The sequence below is a fragment of the Hordeum vulgare genome, chromosome 7H, assembly GCF_904849725.1.
Source record: "Hordeum vulgare subsp. vulgare chromosome 7H, MorexV3_pseudomolecules_assembly, whole genome shotgun sequence".
In the NCBI taxonomy this organism is placed as follows: Eukaryota; Viridiplantae; Streptophyta; class Magnoliopsida; order Poales; family Poaceae; genus Hordeum; species Hordeum vulgare.
This window is the reverse complement of record NC_058524.1, coordinates 53,178,962-53,197,049: the sequence shown is the minus strand read 5'-3', so window position 1 is coordinate 53,197,049 and position 18,088 is coordinate 53,178,962. Positions and strand designations below refer to the sequence as shown.

Sequence of the window (18,088 nt, the reverse complement as noted above, 5' to 3'; positions counted from 1 at the left end):
AAAATGATGATTTGGTCGTCGGATTATGCAAACTAAAAGGGAAAGTTGAGACCCATCATTTATGCTTTCTTCTCGCATAACTCTTTCTCTCTCTCTCTTAGAATGCTTTCTTTTTTTGCAAAAAAATGACTCAGATCTATTATCCAAGTTTAGCGAAAGTATAAAGTACCTCAAACATAATAAATATCACATCAAGATTCTGAGAACACCAAACAACCACTACAACCGTCACAACGAGCCACCGATGCATCCCTTCTCTCCTAACGGAGCCGACTTGAACTTGTCGATGATAACGGGGAAGTCTTCATTAAGTGTCCATAAAGATCTCTCCCTTACAAGTTATGCATTTGTTTTTGTCAGGAAGTATGATGCAACAACCAACGGAAAAATGTAACAAATTACTACTTATTCATTTGCTCTCTTTCGTGCAAACTGAGGGAAGTCTAAAACCTTGAATCTACATTATATCAAATCATGATCTCCTAGTCCCTAAAAGTGGTAATGTGTACTTACACGTCCCAGTCAATCATCGACCATGTACGAATGTACTAGCATGCAGGAACAAAGTGATCCCTAATCATTACTCGCATAAAGCTTCTTCGACGAAATGCTAAATCTTCACCGGAGATAGTGCCTGCATCCTCATCCCGTTCATTGGGACACGTGCTCGATTAGATCCTAGGTGGTAGCTGGCAAAACCCACAAGAATCAGGGCTAGCATCATGGTTGGGACTAGGAGGAAGATAACTTTTTTCTAAAAATTTCTTTTCTTTGACTGGTATTTATGTAAAGTGCCATTGTGCTTTTTTATAGACATTTTACCTTTCTTTTTCTCCTTGAACCGGTGATTCACACGCACATGCACACGCGCATGCGCACACACACGCGCAATGTTCAAAGGTTTCAATGTTCTTTTCCTTCAAAACTAGCATATCATATATCAAACTATGGGAGTAAGAGACAATGATTATCTAACTATTATCGACTCACAAGTTGTAGTTGCAATCTTCAGTGGACTTTGATATGATTGTTTCTTTGTGGTTGTGGGTCTTCGACATGATTACTAGTTCCCAAATCTTATTTGGTGCCTTAAGCATCACATATAGGCATTTCTGTCACACCCCTTGACAGCACTTCGTAACAAATTAGGCCGGTCCATGTAGGGTTTTTTTCACCCTTTTTTGGGAACCTTCTCATGAAGGTTATCTTGGTTTTTGGAGTTTTTTCTTTCGGTTTTCCCAGCATAGCTTTTGCTCGGTTTTCTTGTAATAATTTTTTACCAAAACGTGTGAACTTTTTTAATTTTGAAAATATTTTTATATTTGTAAAAAAATCCAAATCCGATGATCTTTTTCAACTTTATGAACATCCTTCAAATCTATGAACTTTTCAGATTTATTTGTTTTTTATGACACTTTTCAAGTCATGAATTATTTCCAAATTCATGAAATTTTTCAAAAGATATTGTATTTTAAAAAATGTACGAACATTCTCCTAGTGAAACATTTTGCGCATTCTTGATTTTGTTATTTCTGCTATTTTTTAAAATTATGAACTTCTCCAAATCTTGGTCTTATTATTGAATTTCTAAATACTTTTCATTTCCCTAAACTTTTCAGAAAAAAAATAGTACATTTTTTAAACTCGTAAGCAGATTTTTTGAATTCTTAATTTTTTTTAAAAATTTCATGAACCTTTTTTAGAAAGTCCAACACTCAGCGGTCTATGCCTGTGACTTAGCTTACCTGGCTTTAGCGAGCGAGAAAGGAAAATGACCATGTTGGCGAACAAACTGGGAGCGAACTGCTATTGGGCCCGTGGGCTACTGCATATGCACTCCCATTGCTTGTTTCTTTTTTCTATTTTTTGAGGAATAGGCGCTCCCTTGCTAGTTGAGGGGGTCCTAGTCAGCGCCTTAAGCGCCCCCGAACCTAACCTACGCGCACAGGAAAACCTTAGTGGGCCAGCCCATGAACACATAAATACTATAGCCCAAAATCTCAGAAAATGAGTGTGGGTCGTGCGGAATCAAACTCTATCCTGCAAGACAATAATTACCACCACACCATTCCGCTGTTAATGATTTTATGATGTGAGCACATTTTAAGAACTAAGGTACACACGCTATTTGAATTAGAAAAAATCACTAATTTGAGCAAATAATTCACCAATTAACCGGTCTGACCAGTTGACCGTTCAAAAAAATATGTGTATGTTTTCCGAAAAAACAAGTATTAAAAAGATCATTCATAAAAATAAGTTCACAGGGTAAAAAATGTTGACAAATTTAGAAGATTTTTTTTTTGGAAAAGTTCATCGATTTCAAAAAAAGTTCAGCAATCTTGGATAAAGTTCATTCGATTTGAAAAATGTTTATCAACAATGGAAAAAGTTCATGCAATCTTAAAAAAGTTCATCGGTTTTGGAAAAAAGTTCATCACTTTTGGGAAAAGTTCATCGAATTTGGTCAAATATTTAAAGAGGTATATTGAATTGGGTAAAGAACTTGAACTAATTTCAAAACAGTTCAAAGATTTAGAAAAAAAGTTCAACGATTTTCAATTTTTTTGATAAATTTGACAAAAGTTCATTGAGTTTTAAAAAATCATCTATGTTGAAAAAAGTTCATTGAATTTGAGAAAAATCATTCAATTTTGGAAAAAGTTCATGGAATTTGGAAAAAGTTCATAATTTTTTAAAAGTTCAACAACTTTTAAATAGTTCGTCAATTTGAAGAAAAGTTCATTAGATTTTAAAAAAGTTACAAATATGAAAAACGTTCATTGACTCTGAAAAAGTTCATCGCATTTGAAAAAAGTTCATAAATTTTGAGAAAAGTTCGTCGTTTTTTATAAAGCATTATAAAGAAAAAATCATTGATTGAAAAGACACGAATTTAGAAAAACAAAAGATTAAAAGAAAAAGGAAAATGTTATAAAAACGTACCGGATAATGACGAGCGAACAGGGAAAACTGGTTTGGGAAACTTCCCAAAACTGGAAGAGTTCCCGCAGCCGCAGAATAAAATAAAAAGAAGGAAAAAAGTTCTTAAACATTAGTCTTTGTTTGGCATAGTGGTTGCAGTCTATCCTGAAGAATATATAGGTTTTGGGTTCAAATGTCGCGGACACACCTCTTTTGCGCTTCTATACTACTATTAAACAATCGAATAAGAATTACACTACAGATACCCCATCAAACGTCTCACAAAAAAACAACCAATCAGCACCTCACGATTAATCCCACAGATCTTAATCTAACAGTCCTCGTTAATCCACCGTCTGCTCGGTGTACTTAGCAATTACAATTGGCTGAACATACTCCACCAACGAAATTTTCTGCGTCCAACTCTCCCTCCCCGTCCGCCTCCCCCTCACCCCGATCTCGAACTGCTCCCGCAAGCCCTCGCCCCGCTCACCCCGATCGCCCGCCGCTCCTACTCGCCCCCGCGCGCCGCTCCCGCTCGCCCAGCTGCCGCGACCCCTCCCCCCGCTCCCCGCCCCCGAGCCGCCCTCCTTTCCCGACCCGCCGCCGCGACCCTCCTCTCCCGTCGCCGAGTACCGCCACCGTTGGCCCCGCGCCACCGCCGCCCTCCTCTCCCGCCCTGCCATCGCCGCCCCGCTGCGCTCGCCCCGCGCCGCACCCCGCTCTCCCCGCCTCGCTTGGCCGCCGCCCTCCTCTCAGCGCCGATCCCGCTCGCCCCGCGTCGCACCCCGCTCTCCCCGCGTCGTGTCGCGCCCCGCTGCGCTCTCCCCGCGTCGCGCCCCGCTTGGCCGCCGCCGCCCCCGTGCCGCTCCCCGCTCGCCCCGCTCGGCCATCCAGGTCGCCGCGTCGCTCCCCCCGCCGCGTCGTGCCGCTCACCCCGCCGCTCGCGACGTGCTCGCCCAGCCGGCGAGCGAGCCGCCGCGCCGCGCCGCTCGCCTCGCTCGCCGGTCGGGTCGCGCTCGCCCCGCCTCCCCCCGCTCACGCCGCAGGACGCCGCGCCGCCTCCCCCGCTTGCCACGTGCAGCGCTCGCCCCGCCTCCCCCCGCTCGCGCCGCAGGACGCCATCCGCCTCCCCCGCTCGCCACGTCCCTGTCCAGGAAGAAGCCCACCGGCGCGAGCTACAGGTCCATCCCAGATCCTGCTCCTCCTCCGCCTCGCTTCCCACAACAGTTCATCTTTACAGTTTGTATCTTTGTAGCCGCATGAATTATTCAAGTTGATTCGCTGAACTCACTCCTGTTGATAGAGCTAGAAGGTTTGTGGGTGAAGATGGGCCAGTATTTGTTCACCAGAGCGGACGTGCTTCCTGAGCCGTACATAGAGGTCCTGAAGCAGTTGTAGGACTCGCTTCCTCCACGCCCTCTTGAAGAGGTATGCATTTCCTCTTCATTAGTTACTCTCAAGAAAGAAAGAAAAAATTGTTCATTAGTAAATGGTATCATAAGTAACTGTACTTCCATTCATTTGTGACCAATCAAACTGGCATCATCAGATAGCATAACTGTAATGCAGTTTATCTTAGTCTTGGTTTTTGTCTGTCGTGTGCAGGTTCGTGGAACCATAGAAAAAGAACTTGGTAAACCCATGAGTGAACTCTTTGCTACTTTTGACCTTGACCCTCTTGCAACCGCATCAGTAAGTTCCATGCCTCCCAAATGAACTATACTTTCACTGGTGTAAATTCGTAATATGCTCAAGTGAATGAACACTTCTTGACAGATAGCACAGGTTCATCGTGCAACTCTGGAAGATGGTTGTGAAAGTTCAGCATGATGATATCAAAGAGATCATATTAGAGGTTCTTTTCTTTTCTGTGAATAGTGTTTTGTAAGATAAGTAGGATTGCTATTGCAACTTTCCATCTGTGATCAGGATTTGAAGAATGCAAAATCATTGATCGAATGGATTGCATGGGCAGAACCTCAATATGACTTCAACCCAATGATTGATGAATGGTGCAAGGAGGCACCCAAGGAACTTGATTTCAATCATGAAGCAGGTACTTCTCCTTGCTCAGATTCTTAGGTACAGTCATTCATAAAGAGGTCATCATGATAATGTAAGGTGCAAAATCTACTTTCAGAGAACACTAGGACCGTCTCGAAGAATCTTAGTTGGAAAACCAAAGGTGGGAGTGGCAGTGTTTCTAGTGATGTTGATGTACTGATACCAGAAATTATTCAGGTATTAACTGGCAGCCTAAACTTTATTTTGTTTGTCTTGCATTAGTGTTTGCAAGTCACGTGAACCGGGGCCATCATCTGACCCATTCTTTTCTGTATCAGTCTACTGAAAAGATTCTGATTCTGGAATACATGGACGGAATTCGCTTACATGACAATGATTCATTGGAAGAATATGGTGTCGATAAGAAAAAACTCGTTGAAGAGATAACCCGTGCTTATGCTCATCAAATATACATTGACGGTTTCTTCAACGGAGATCCTCATCCTGGTACTTTAATTACTTTCCTGTAAGCTGTGTTGGGTTTGTCAACCAAGAGTCCGGTGTTAAATGGAGGTTTTCTCGCTGTCAGGTTGACGCTGTTGGAATTATGCCCTAGAGGCAATGATAAATGAAGTTATTATTATAATTCCTGTATCAAGATAATAGTTTATTATCCATGCTATAATTGTATTGAATGAAGACTCATTTACATGTGTGGATACATAGACAAAACACCGTCCCTAGCATGCCTCTAGTTGGCTAGCCAGTTGGTCAATGATAGTCAGTGTCTTCTGATTATGAACAAGGTGTTGTTGCTTGATAACTGGATCACGTCATTGGGAGAATCACGTGATGGACTAGACCCAAACTAATAGACGTAGCATGTTGATCGTGTCATTTTGTTGCTACTGTTTTCTGCGTGTCAAGTATTTATTCCTATGACCATGAGATCATATAACCCACTGACACCGGATGACTGCTTTGTGTGTATCAAACGTCGCAACGTAATTGGGTGACTATAAAGATGCTCTACAGGTATCTCCGAAGGTGTTAGTTGAGTTAGTATGGATCAAGATTGGGATTTGTCACTCCGTGTGACGGAGAGGTATCTCGGGACCCACTCGGTAATACAACATCACACACAAGCCTTGCAAGCAATGTAACTTAGTGTAAGTTGCGGGATCTTGTATTATGGAACGAGTAAAGAGACTTGCCGGTAAACGAGATTGAAATAGGTATGCGGATACTGACGATCGAATCTCGGGCAAGTAACATACCGAAGGACAAAGGGAATGACATACGGGATTATACGAATCCTTGGCACTGAGGTTCGAACGATAAGATCTTCGTAGGATATGTAGGATCCAATATGGGCATCCAGGTCCCGCTATTGGATATTGACCGAGGAGTCTCTCGGGTCATGTCTACATATTTCTCGAACCCGCAGGGTCTGCACACTTAAGGTTCGACGTTGTTTTGTGTGTATTTGAGTTATATGGTTGGTTACCGAATGTTGTTCGGAGTCCCGGATGAGATCACGGACGTCACGAGGGTTTCCGGAATGGTCCGGAAACGAAGATTGATATATAGGATGTCCTCATTTGATTACCGGAAGGTTTTCGGAGTTACCGGGAATGTACCGGGAATGACGAATGGGTTCCGGGAGTTCACCGGGGGGGGGGGGGCAACCCACCCCGGGGAAGCCCATAGGCCATGAGGGTGGCGCACCAGTCCTTAGTGGGCTGGTGGGACAGCCCAAAGGGGGCCTATGCGCCAAGGATAAGAAATCAAAGGAAAAGAAAAAAAAAGGGAGGAAGTGGGAAGGGAGGGGGACTCCCTCCCACCAAACCTAGTCCAACTCGGTTTGGGGGGGGGGGGAGAGTCCTCCCCCTTGGCTCGGCCGACCCCTTGAGGGTCCTTGGACCCCAAGGCAAGGCCCCCCTCCCTCCCACCTATATATACGGAGGTTTTAGGGCAGATTTGAGACGACTTTCCCACGGCTGCCCGACCACATACCTCCACGGTTTTCCCTCTAGATCGCGTTTCTGCGGAGCTCGGGCGGAGCCCTGCTGAGACAAGGTCAACACCAACCTCCGGAGCGCCGTCACGCTGCCGGAGAACTCTTCTACCTCTCTGTATCTCTTGCTGGATCAAGAAGGCCGAGATCATCGTCGAGCTGTACGTGTGCTGAACGCGGAGGTGCCGTCCGTTCGGTACTAGATCGTGGGACTGATCGCGGGATTGTTCGCGGGGCGGATCGAGGGACGTGAGGACGTTCCACTACATCAACCGCGTTCTCTAAACGCTTCTGCTGTACGGTCTACAAGGGTACGTAGATCACTCATCCCCTCTCGTAGATGGACATCACCATGATAGGTCTTCGTGCGCGTAGGAAAATTTTTGTTTCCCATGCGACGTTCCCCAACAGTGGCATCATGAGCTAGGTTCATGCGTAGATGTCTTCTCGAGTAGAACACAAAAGTTTTTGTGGGCGGTGATGTGCGTTTTGCTGCCCTCCTTAGTCTTTTCTTGATTCCGCGGTATTGTTGGATTGAAGCGGCTTGGACCGACATTAATCGTACGCTTACGAGAGACTGGTTTCATCGTTACGAGTAACTCCCTTTGCTCAAAGATGACTGGCAAGTGACGGTTTCTCCAAATTTAGTTGAATCGGATTTGACCGAGGAGGTCCTTGGATGAGGTTAAATAGCAACTCATATATCTCCGTTGTGGTGTTTGCGTAAGTAAGATGCGATCCTACTAGATGCCCTTGGTCACCACGTAAAACATGCAACAACAAAATTAGAGGACGTCTAACTTGTTTTTGCAGGGTATGCTTGTGATGTGATATGGCCAACGATGTGATGTGATATATTGGATGTATGAGATGATCATGTTGTAATAGAAATATCGACTTGCACGTGGATGGTACGACAACCGGCAGGAGCCATAGGGTTGTCTTTATACTAACGTTTGTGCTTGCAGATGCGTTTACTATTTTGCTAGGATGTAGCTTTAGTAGTAATAGCATAAGTAGCACGACAACCCCGATGGCAACACGTTGATGGATGATCATGGTGTGGCGCCGGTGACAAGTAGATCGTGCCGGTGCTTTGGTGATGGAGATCAAGAAGCACGCGATGATGGCCATATCATGTCACTTATGAATTGCATGTGATGTTAATCCTTTTATGCACCTTATTTTGCTTAGAACGACGGTAGCATTATGAGGTGATCTCTCACTAAAATTTCAAGATGAAATTGTGTTCTCCCCGACTGTGCACCGTTGCTACAGTTCGTCGTTTCGAGACACCACGTGATGATCGGGTGTGATAGACTCAACGTTCACATACAACGGGTGCAAAACAGTTGCGCACGCGGAACACTCGGGTTAAGCTTGATGAGCCTAGCATGTGCAGACATGGCCTCGGAACACATGAGACCGAAAGGTCGATCATGAATCATATAGTTGATATGATTAGCATAGGGATGTTTACCACTGAAACTATACTCAACTCACGTGATGATCGGACTTGGGATAGTGTAAGTGGATCATGAACCACTCAAATGACTAGAGAGATGTACTTTTTGAGTGGGAGTTTAGCATGTAATTTGATTAAGTTGAACTCTAATTATCTTTAACATAGTCTAAGTCCACTTTGAATATATTTGTGTTGTAGATCATGGCTCACGCGACAGTCATCCTGAATTTTAATACGTTCCTAGAGAAAGCTAAGTTGAAAGATGATGGAAGCAACTTTGTAGACTGGGCTCGTAATCTTAAGCTAATCTTACAAGCTGGGAAGAAGGATTATGTCCTTAATGCTGCGCTAGGAGATGAACCACCCGCTACGGCTGATCAGGATGTTAAGAACGCTTGGTTAGCACGTAAGGAGGACTACTCAATAGTTCAATGTGCAGTCTTGTATGGCTTAGAACCGGGACTTCAACGTCGCTTTGAGCGCCATGGAGCATTTGAGATGTTCCAGGAGTTGGAGTTTATCTTTCAGAAGAACGCCCGGATCGAGAGGTATGAGACCTCCGATAAATTCTATGCTTGCAAGATGGAGGAAAACTCGTCTGTCAGTGAACATGTGCTCAAAATGTCTGGGTACTCAAACCGTCTAGCTGAGCTGGGGATTGAACTCCCGCAAGAAGCTATCACTGACAGAATCCTTCAATCACTGCCGCCAAGCTATAAAGGCTTTGTGTTGAACTACAACATGCAAGGGATGAACAAGTCTCCCGGCAAGTTGTTTGCGATGCTGAAAGTTGCAGAGTCTGAACTCCGTAAAGAGCATCAAGTGTTGATGGTGAGCAAGACCACTAGTTTCAACAGAAACGGCAAAGGCAAGAAGGGCAATTCGAAGAAGAGCGGCAAGCCTGTTGCCAATCCACCGAAGAAACCCAAGGCTGGACCTAAGCCTGAAACAGAGTGATTCTATTGCAAGGGTATGGGTCACTGGAAGCGCAATTGCCCCAAGTATCTGGCGGATAAGAAGGCGGGCAAAGAAAAATCAGGTATATTTGATATACATGTTATTGATGTGTACTTAACCGGCTCTCGTAGTAGTGCCTGGGTATTTGATACCGGTTCTGTTGCTCACATTTGCAACTCGAAGCAGGAACTGCGGAATAGACGAAGGCTGGCGAATGACGAAGTGACGATGCGCGTAGGAAACGGTTCCAAGGTTGATGCAATCGCCGTCGTCACAGTGTCACTTCAGCTACCATCGGGATTAGTGATGAACTTAAATCATTGTTATTTAGTGCCTGCGTTGAGCATGAACATTATATCTGGATCTTGTTTATTGCGAGACGGTTACTCTTTTAAGTCTGAGAATAATGGTTGTTCAATTTCTATGAGTAACATCTTTTATGGTCATGCACCGAATGTGAGAGGATTGTTCATATTGAATCTTGATAGCGACACGCATATACATAACATTGAGACCAAAAGAGTTAGAGTAAACAATGATAGCACCATATTTTTGTGGCACTGCCGCTTGGGTCATATTGGTGTAAAGCGCATGAAGAAACTCCATGCTGATGGACTTTTGGAGTCACTTGACTTTGATTCACTTGACACGTGCGAACCATGCCTCATGGGCAAGATGACTAAGACTCCGTTCTCCGGAACAATGGAGCGTGCAAGTGACTTGTTGGAAATCATACATACCGATGTGTGTGGTCCAATGAGCGTAGAGGCACGCGGCGGATATCGTTATTTTCTCACCTTCACTGACGATTTAAGTAGATATGGTTATGTCTACTTGATGAAGCACAAGTCTGAAACATTTGAAAAGTTCAAGCAATTTCAGAGTGAAGTGGAAAATCATCGTAACAAGAAGATCAAGTTCCTACGGTCTGATCGTGGGGGTGAATATCTGAGTTTCGAGTTTGGTGCTCACTTAAGACAATGTGGAATTGTTTCGCAGTTAACACCGCCTGGAACACCACAGCGTAATGGTGTGTCCGAACGTCGTAATCGTACTTTGTTAGAGATGGTGCGATCTATGATGTCTCTTACTGATTTGCCGTTATCGTTTTGGGGTTATGCATTAGAAACAGCTGCATTCACTTTAAATAGGGCACCATCAAAATCCGTTGAGACGACACCATACGAACCGTGGTATGGCAAAAGGCCAAAGTTGTCGTTTCTTAAAGTTTGGGGATGTGATGCTTATGTCAAAAAGCTTCAGCGTGAAAAGCTGGAACCCAAAGCGGAAAAGTGCATCTTCATAGGTTACCCAAAAGAGACAGTTGGGTACACCTCTATCTCAAATCCGAGGGCAAAGTGTTTGTTGCGAAAAACGGAGCTTTTCTCGAGAAGGAGTTTCTCTCGAGAGAATTGAGTGGGAGGAAGATAGAACTTGACGAGGTTGTCGAACCTCTCATCCCTCTGGATGGTGGCGCAGGGCAAGGGGAAACCTCTGTCGTTGCGACACCGGTTGAGGAGGAAGTTAATGATGATGATCATGAAACTCCAGTTCAAGTTTCTGTTGAACCACGCAGGTCGACGAGATCACGCGTTGCTCCAGAGTGGTACGGTAATCCCGTCTTGTCAATCATGTTGTTAGACAACAATGAACCTGCAAATTATGAAGAAGCAATGGTGGGCTCAGATTCCAACAAATGGCTAGAAGCCATGAAATCCGAGATAGGATCCATGTATGAGAACAAAGTGTGGACTTTGGAGATACTACCTGAGGGCCGCAAGGCTATTCAGAACAAATGGATCTTTAAGAAGAAGACGGACGCTGACGGTAATGTGACCATTTATAAAGCTCGACTTGTGGCAAAGGGTTTTTTCACAAGTTCCAGGAATTGACTACGATGAGACTTTCTCTCCCGTGGCAATGCTTAAGTCCGTCAGAATCATGTTAGCAATAGCTGCATTTTTCGATTATGAAATCTGGCAGATGGATGTCAAAACGGCGTTCCTTAACGGTTTCCTTAAGGAAGAGTTGTATATGATGCAACCCGAAGGTTTTGTCGATCCTAAAAATGCTGACAAGGTGTGCAAGCTCCAGCGATCCATTTATGGACTGGTGCAAGCATCTCGGAGTTGGAACAAACGCTTTGATGAGGTGATCAAAGCATTTGGGTTTATACAAGTGGTTGGAGAATCTTGTATTTACAAGAAAGTGAGTGGGAGCTCTGTGGCGTTTCTAATATTATATGTGGATGACATATTACTGATTGGAAACAACGTAGAGCTTTTGGAGAGCATAAAAGGTTACTTGAATAAAAGTTTCTCTATGAAGGACCTAGGAGAAGCTGCTTACATTCTAGGCATTAAGATCTATAGGGATAGATCAAAACGCTTGATAGGACTTTCACAAAGCACATACCTTGATAAAGTTTTGAAGAGGTTCAAAATGGAACAGTCCAAGAAAGGGTTCTTGCCAGTTTTACAAGGTACGAGATTGAGTAAGACTCAGTGCCCAGCAATTGATGAAGATAGAGAGCATATGCGCTCCGTCCCCTATGCTTCAGCCATAGGTTCTATCATGTATGCAATGCTGTGCACTAGACCGGATGTTAGCCTGGCCATAAGTATGGCAGGAAGGTTCCAGAGTAATCCAGGAGTGGATCACTGGACAGCGGTCAAGAATATCCTGAAGTACCTGAAAAGGACTAAGGAGATGTTTCTCGTGTATGGAGGTGACGAAGAGCTCGCCGTAAAAGGTTACGTCGATGCAAGCTTTGACACAGATCCGGACGACTCTAAGTCGCAAACCGGATACGTATTTATTCTTAATGGGGGTGCAGTAAGCTGGTGCAGTTCCAAGCAAAGCGTCGTAGCAGATTCTACATGTGAAGCGGAGTACATGGCTGCCTCGGAGGCGGCTAAGGAGGGTGTCTGGATGAAGCAGTTAATGACGGATCTTGGAGTGGTGCCAAGTGCACTGGATCCAATAACCTTGTTCTGTGACAACACGGGTGCCATTGCCTTAGCAAAGGAACCACGGTTTCACAAGAAGACCAGACACATCAAACGACGCTTCAACCTCATCCGCGACTACGTCGAGGAGGAGGATGTAAATATATGCAAAGTGCACACGGATCTGAATGTAGCAGACCCGCTGACTGAACCTCTTCCACGACCAAAACATGATCGACACCAGAACTGTATGGGTGTTAGATTTATTACAATGTAATTCACATGGTGATGTGAGGGCTAGATTATTGACTCTAGTGCAAGTGGGAGACTGTTGGAATTATGCCCTAGAGGCAATGATAAATGAAGTTATTATTATAATTCCTGTATCAAGATAATAGTTTATTATCCATGCTATAATTGTATTGAATGAAGACTCATTTACATGTGTGGATACATAGACAAAACACCGTCCCTAGCATGCCTCTAGTTGGCTAGCCAGTTGGTCAATGATAGTCAGTGTCTTCTGATTATGAACAAGGTGTTGTTGCTTGATAACTGGAACACGTCATTGGGAGAATCACGTGATGGACTAGACCCAAACTAATAGACGTAGCATGTTGATCGTGTCATTTTGTTGCTACTGTTTTCTGCGTGTCAAGTATTTATTCCTATGACCATGAGATCATATAACCCACTGACACCGGAGGAATGCTTTGTGTGTATCAAACGTCGCAACGTAACTGGGTGACTATAAAGATGCTCTACAGGTATCTCCGAAGGTGTTAGTTGAGTTAGTATGGATCAAGACTGGGATTTGTCACTCCGTGTGACGGAGAGGTATCTCGGGGCCCACTCGGTAATACAACATCACACACAAGCCTTGCAAGCAATGTAACTTAGTGTAAGTTGCGGGATCTTGTATTACGGAACGAGTAAAGAGACTTGCCGGTAAACGAGATTGAAATAGGTATGCGGATACTGACGATCGAATCTCGGGCAAGTAACATACTGAAGGACAAAGGGAATGACATACGGGATTATACGAATCCTTGGCACTGAGGTTCGAACGATAAGATCTTCATAGGATATGTAGGATCCAATATGGGCATCCAGGTCCCGCTATTGGATATTGACCGAGGAGTCTCTCGGGTCATGTCTACATATTTCTCAAACCCGCAGGGTCTGCACACTTAAGGTTCGACGTTGTTTTGTGCGTATTTGAGTTATATGGTTGGTTACCGAATGTTGTTCGGAGTCCCGGATGAGATCATGTACGTCACGAGGGTTTCCGGAATGGTCCGGAAACGAAGATTGATATATAGGATGACCTCATTTGATTACCGGAAGGTTTTCGGAGTTACCGGGAATGTACCGGGAATGACGAATGGGTTCCGGGAGTTCACCGGGGGGGGGGGGGGGCAACCCACCCCGGGGAAGCCCATAGGCCATGAGGGTGGCGCACCAGCCCTTAGTGGGCTGGTGGGACAGCCCAAAGGGGGCCTATGCGCCAAGGATAAGAAATCAAAGGAAAAGAAAAAAAAAGGGAGGAAGTGGGAAGGGAGGGGGACTCCCTCCCACCAAACCTAGTCCAACTCGGTTTGGGGGGGGGAGAGTCCTCCCCCTTGGCTCGGCCGACCCCTTGAGGGTCCTTGGACCCCAAGGCAAGGCCCCCCTCCCTCCCATCTATATATACGGAGGTTTTAGGGCAGATTTGAGACGACTTTCCCACGGCTGCCCGACCACATACCTCCACAGTTTTCCCTCTAGATCGCGTTTCTGCGGAGCTCGGGCGGAGCCCTGCTGAGACAAGGTCAACACCAACCTCCGGAGCGCCGTCACGCTGCCGGAGAACTCTTCTACCTCTCCGTCTCTCTTGCTGGATCAAGAAGGCCGAGATCATCGTCGAGCTGTACGTGTGCTGAACGCGGAGGTGCCGTCCGTTCGGTACTAGATCGTGGGACTGATCGCGGGATTGTTCGCGGGGCGGATCGAGGGACGTGAGGACGTTCCACTACATCAACCGCGTTCTCTAAACGCTTCTGTTGTACGGTCTACAAGGGTACGTAGATCACTCATCCCCTCTCGTAGATGGACATCACCATGATAGGTCTTCGTGCGCGTAGGAAATTTTTTGTTTCCCATGCGACGTTCCCCAACAGACGCTTTCCCTGGGGATGCGATAATTTTCATGAGGGTCTTGAATCTTCTTAGAGGCATGTCTTGGTCTCTTGAACTTGTACATTCCTCTGATATTTCCAGCATCACAGTGGCAATTTTTCATTTATACCTGCAGGGCTTTCGGCTTCACTGAATGTTAGGATAGTTTATCTAGACATGATGAGGCCATTTGCTAAATCAACTTTGCTAGGGTGAGATGCGCATCATGCTTATGTTTGCATCAGCTTTGTAGGGATCATCTTTTTCGAATTTGCTAATTTATGATTTCATTGATATCAGGAGTATGACACGCAGTCCCTCAACTAACAGCGAGTGGATCTATGACTCACTTGTTAACTCTGAAGTGGAGTCTAAACTGAGGAATCTTCTAATTGAGATGGGAAGCGACAAAAATTTGGGTTTACAAGTGGGTCAATAATCTCTTGCCATTCATTTACATGCCATGATGTTGTTGTAGCAATATTTGTATGCCAATATTTGTTGTAGCACGTTGGGTCATCACCAGAATCTTAAGAATGAGATTTCAAGCCCAATTTTTGTTTTGGAGCGAAAGAGTGAAGAGCTTCACAAGGTGAGTCAGAAGTCAACTATAATCTTGACTATTTCACATGTAGTGGTATGCAAAATTATTTGTAAGAACTGACGCTTTAATTCTGCAGGTACAGTTTCATGGTGCTTCACCTATGCTACATGTTACCACTATGGAGAAAGCAACAAAATGGGAGCCTGATAACATGAAAAGAATGGAATCACATGATGCCTATCTGATAGCCAGCCAACTAAATCTTCTGGATGAGCAGCAAGATGCATCTTATGTTGCTAACCTTCAGTTGGAACTCCGGCAAGCACGTGATCGGGTGGGTGAGCTGGAAAGCAAGCGCCGGTCAACTAAGAAGAATCCTTGACCATTTATCTCAATCTTTGGTCAGTGACCTTCTAGGCATATGTAAATTTTCCGTGTTCTGAATTTTTTGCCCCTATGTTCTTGTAGGTTGTGTTTTATTCATGCATATAACTTACTTGTACTTCCATTATTCCCGTAGGTTATGCTTTTTTGTCACATATCTGACACATTGTAAAATCAGTGTGTATACCTAAATCTCCAAACTTGCGGAGGTGTGCTTCATAATTTCATTAGTCTTTTTAGAGCATATCAAATGGAGCAGCTTCTTTAGTGGTAAAATCTCCCATGGATGTTTGCTGCTGGTCAGGCTCTTTCTACAATCGGTACATATTTTCTCTTGGGTAATTTTCTTGACCTAAGATTTACTATCACTTCTTATCATACATTGTTATTCACCTTTAATGTTAGTATTTTGTGCATGGACCCTTGAGATCATATCTTCAATTGTCGTCTGCAAACTATCATTTTTGGTCATGCTATCAATCTTTCTTGCTCACTAAATGGTAGTCTGACCTTGACCTGTTTGTGTCATCAGAGAAGGGAATTTTTCTTCTTTTTCCGACTTTTCTCTTGTCTTCGTAAATATATATTATTTTTAGTTGTATATTATAGAAGGATAGAGCATGGAGGTTTCAGATCCACACGCGAGCGTCTATGAACCTCTGTTGATCTTTATACATAATTAGTACTTCTATAATCACATAAATAACATATATTAGTACGTGTGTTTGTATGTACACGATTACATACCCATCGTTTGTTTAAGAAAAGGATAAGTCGACAAGATTTAAACTCAAGGAGTAAATGGATGCACTCCAAAATCATTCCACATGCATGATTGTAAATATCGTAGATTGAAACTGTGAGATTTAGGAATTCATTTTTTGAATTCTAATGAGACGTGTAAGTTTTTTGAATTCTAATGAGTCCTATGAAGTTTGCATTAGAGAAAAGAAACATTATGGAATATTTGATTCTATTTTGACTACTCCCTCCATTCCTAATTATAAATCTTTTTAAATTTTTGAATATAAATCACATATGGATCAAAATTAGTAAATCTACACTCTAAAAATGTCTATATGCATACGTATGTAGTGCATAGAATTTTTCAAAAAGACATATATTTAGGCACGGAGGGAGTATACAGACAATAAATATCTCATATGTTCTTTACGGAGAAATTCACCATGTTGATTGCCTTGGATGTGTGATTTTTGCTAATTATGAGCAGGGAATTTTCTGTGTACGGTTATTCGTGCGTTGCACGTGCATGCTTACTAGTTTAAACAAAAAAGAAAGCACATATATGGGCCGACCCAGTATCAGCAGATCCGCGTGTGCTGCAGCCGTCAGTATGCAGAAAACGAAATAATCGGCGCGTGCAGCGCCAAATAGGAATTGCCCTAGTTGACGCCCTGCGAGAGAAGACTTGTGTGAGACCCCATTTCGTCCACGCCGTGTAACTGACCTAGGCCTGCATACGACCCCGTTTCATCGGGAACAACACAAATATCTAGGGAGTCTAGGCTCATACTCAAAATATGATGTCCTATTCTAGCGATGTAGTTGAAAATACTACCTCCTTTCCAGTTTACAAGGCTTGCGCGTATTCCTAGATCTATAATTTAACCAACATAAGTTGAGTTTTATAGTCTAAAAATTATACCATTAGAAAGTAGACGATTTGAAGTTTCCAATGATATATTTTTTGTGGTATATAAGTTGTATTACGTTGGTCTATTTCTCAACCTAGAGACACGTGCAAGCCTTATAAACCGAAAAGGAGGGAGTACATGAAAACTGTTCATCTGTCGTATAAATATTCTAGCATTAACCTCCATAAAGAATGTGACTACGCAACAAATATTCCTATAATTTGGAATGTTCTGAAATGGTACCACTACATATAAATACTTGTAAAGATATACTTTCTATAGATCAATCAATTCAAGAGCACTGGAATCAAGCTACAAAATTAGATATGCTTATGGAACAAACAACATGAAATTAGTAACTCAGAGGTGGTTGAAGGGTCAATTTTTACCTTTCACAAAATTAGTAACTATTAGCACACTTGTCACAAGATCAAATTTATAACAAATTTTTATATTGTCAAATAACTATATAGCCAAATTCATCCATACAAGAACATTTTCCATTGTCGAGGAATAAGTTCAATTATTATGGACAAAAATGTCACCATATTGGCAAATCACCAACAACTTGAATCTACTGTAGGCTTTCATGTGTGAAGAACACCATCTATATGTTCACACCGCAGAAATGCAACCTTGGGAGTTGGGGTAATAATGTTTCTATGACATTTATTTCGCCGCCATCCTAAGAAGAGAGGAGCTCAACATCAAGGTGGTAATGTTTCCGAGGGTCAGCCTATTTGAGGTTCCTTTTCTTTTTCAACTTTTCGTTTTTAGCCATAGAGTGATGAATGTAGTACCCCAAAGGGCCATGTTTAAGCTCAGATAGGGTAAACCATAAAGAGAATGCAGGGATAGTTTCTAAGTAAACATATTGATTATGGATGACGTAGATGATCATAACATGACATCGATACTTTACACGTAAGTATAAGACATTGTCAGACAACCGGCAATATCAGCTTGGTCCAAATTCAGTTGAGATGCATAAACGTAAGTATAGTGTTCTCAAGTATGTTTGCCAACCAA

The 18,088-nt window shown here is 43.4% G+C and overlaps 2 long non-coding RNA genes across 2 annotated transcripts; both read left to right on the top strand.

Moving 5' to 3' along the window:
• The first annotated feature begins 4,260 nt into the window (after nucleotides 1–4,260).
• LOC123412448 lies at nucleotides 4,261–4,740 on the top strand. The gene is made up of 3 exons (XR_006613516.1): nucleotides 4,261–4,356; nucleotides 4,534–4,620; nucleotides 4,705–4,740. It is a non-coding gene; the product is annotated as an uncharacterized LOC123412448 (long non-coding RNA).
• Nucleotides 4,741–4,761: 21 nt separating this feature from the next.
• LOC123412105 lies at nucleotides 4,762–5,120 on the top strand. Its single transcript, XR_006613409.1, has 3 exons — nucleotides 4,762–4,783; nucleotides 4,858–4,984; nucleotides 5,069–5,120. It is a non-coding gene; the product is annotated as an uncharacterized LOC123412105 (long non-coding RNA).
• The last annotated feature ends 12,968 nt before the right edge of the window (nucleotides 5,121–18,088 follow it).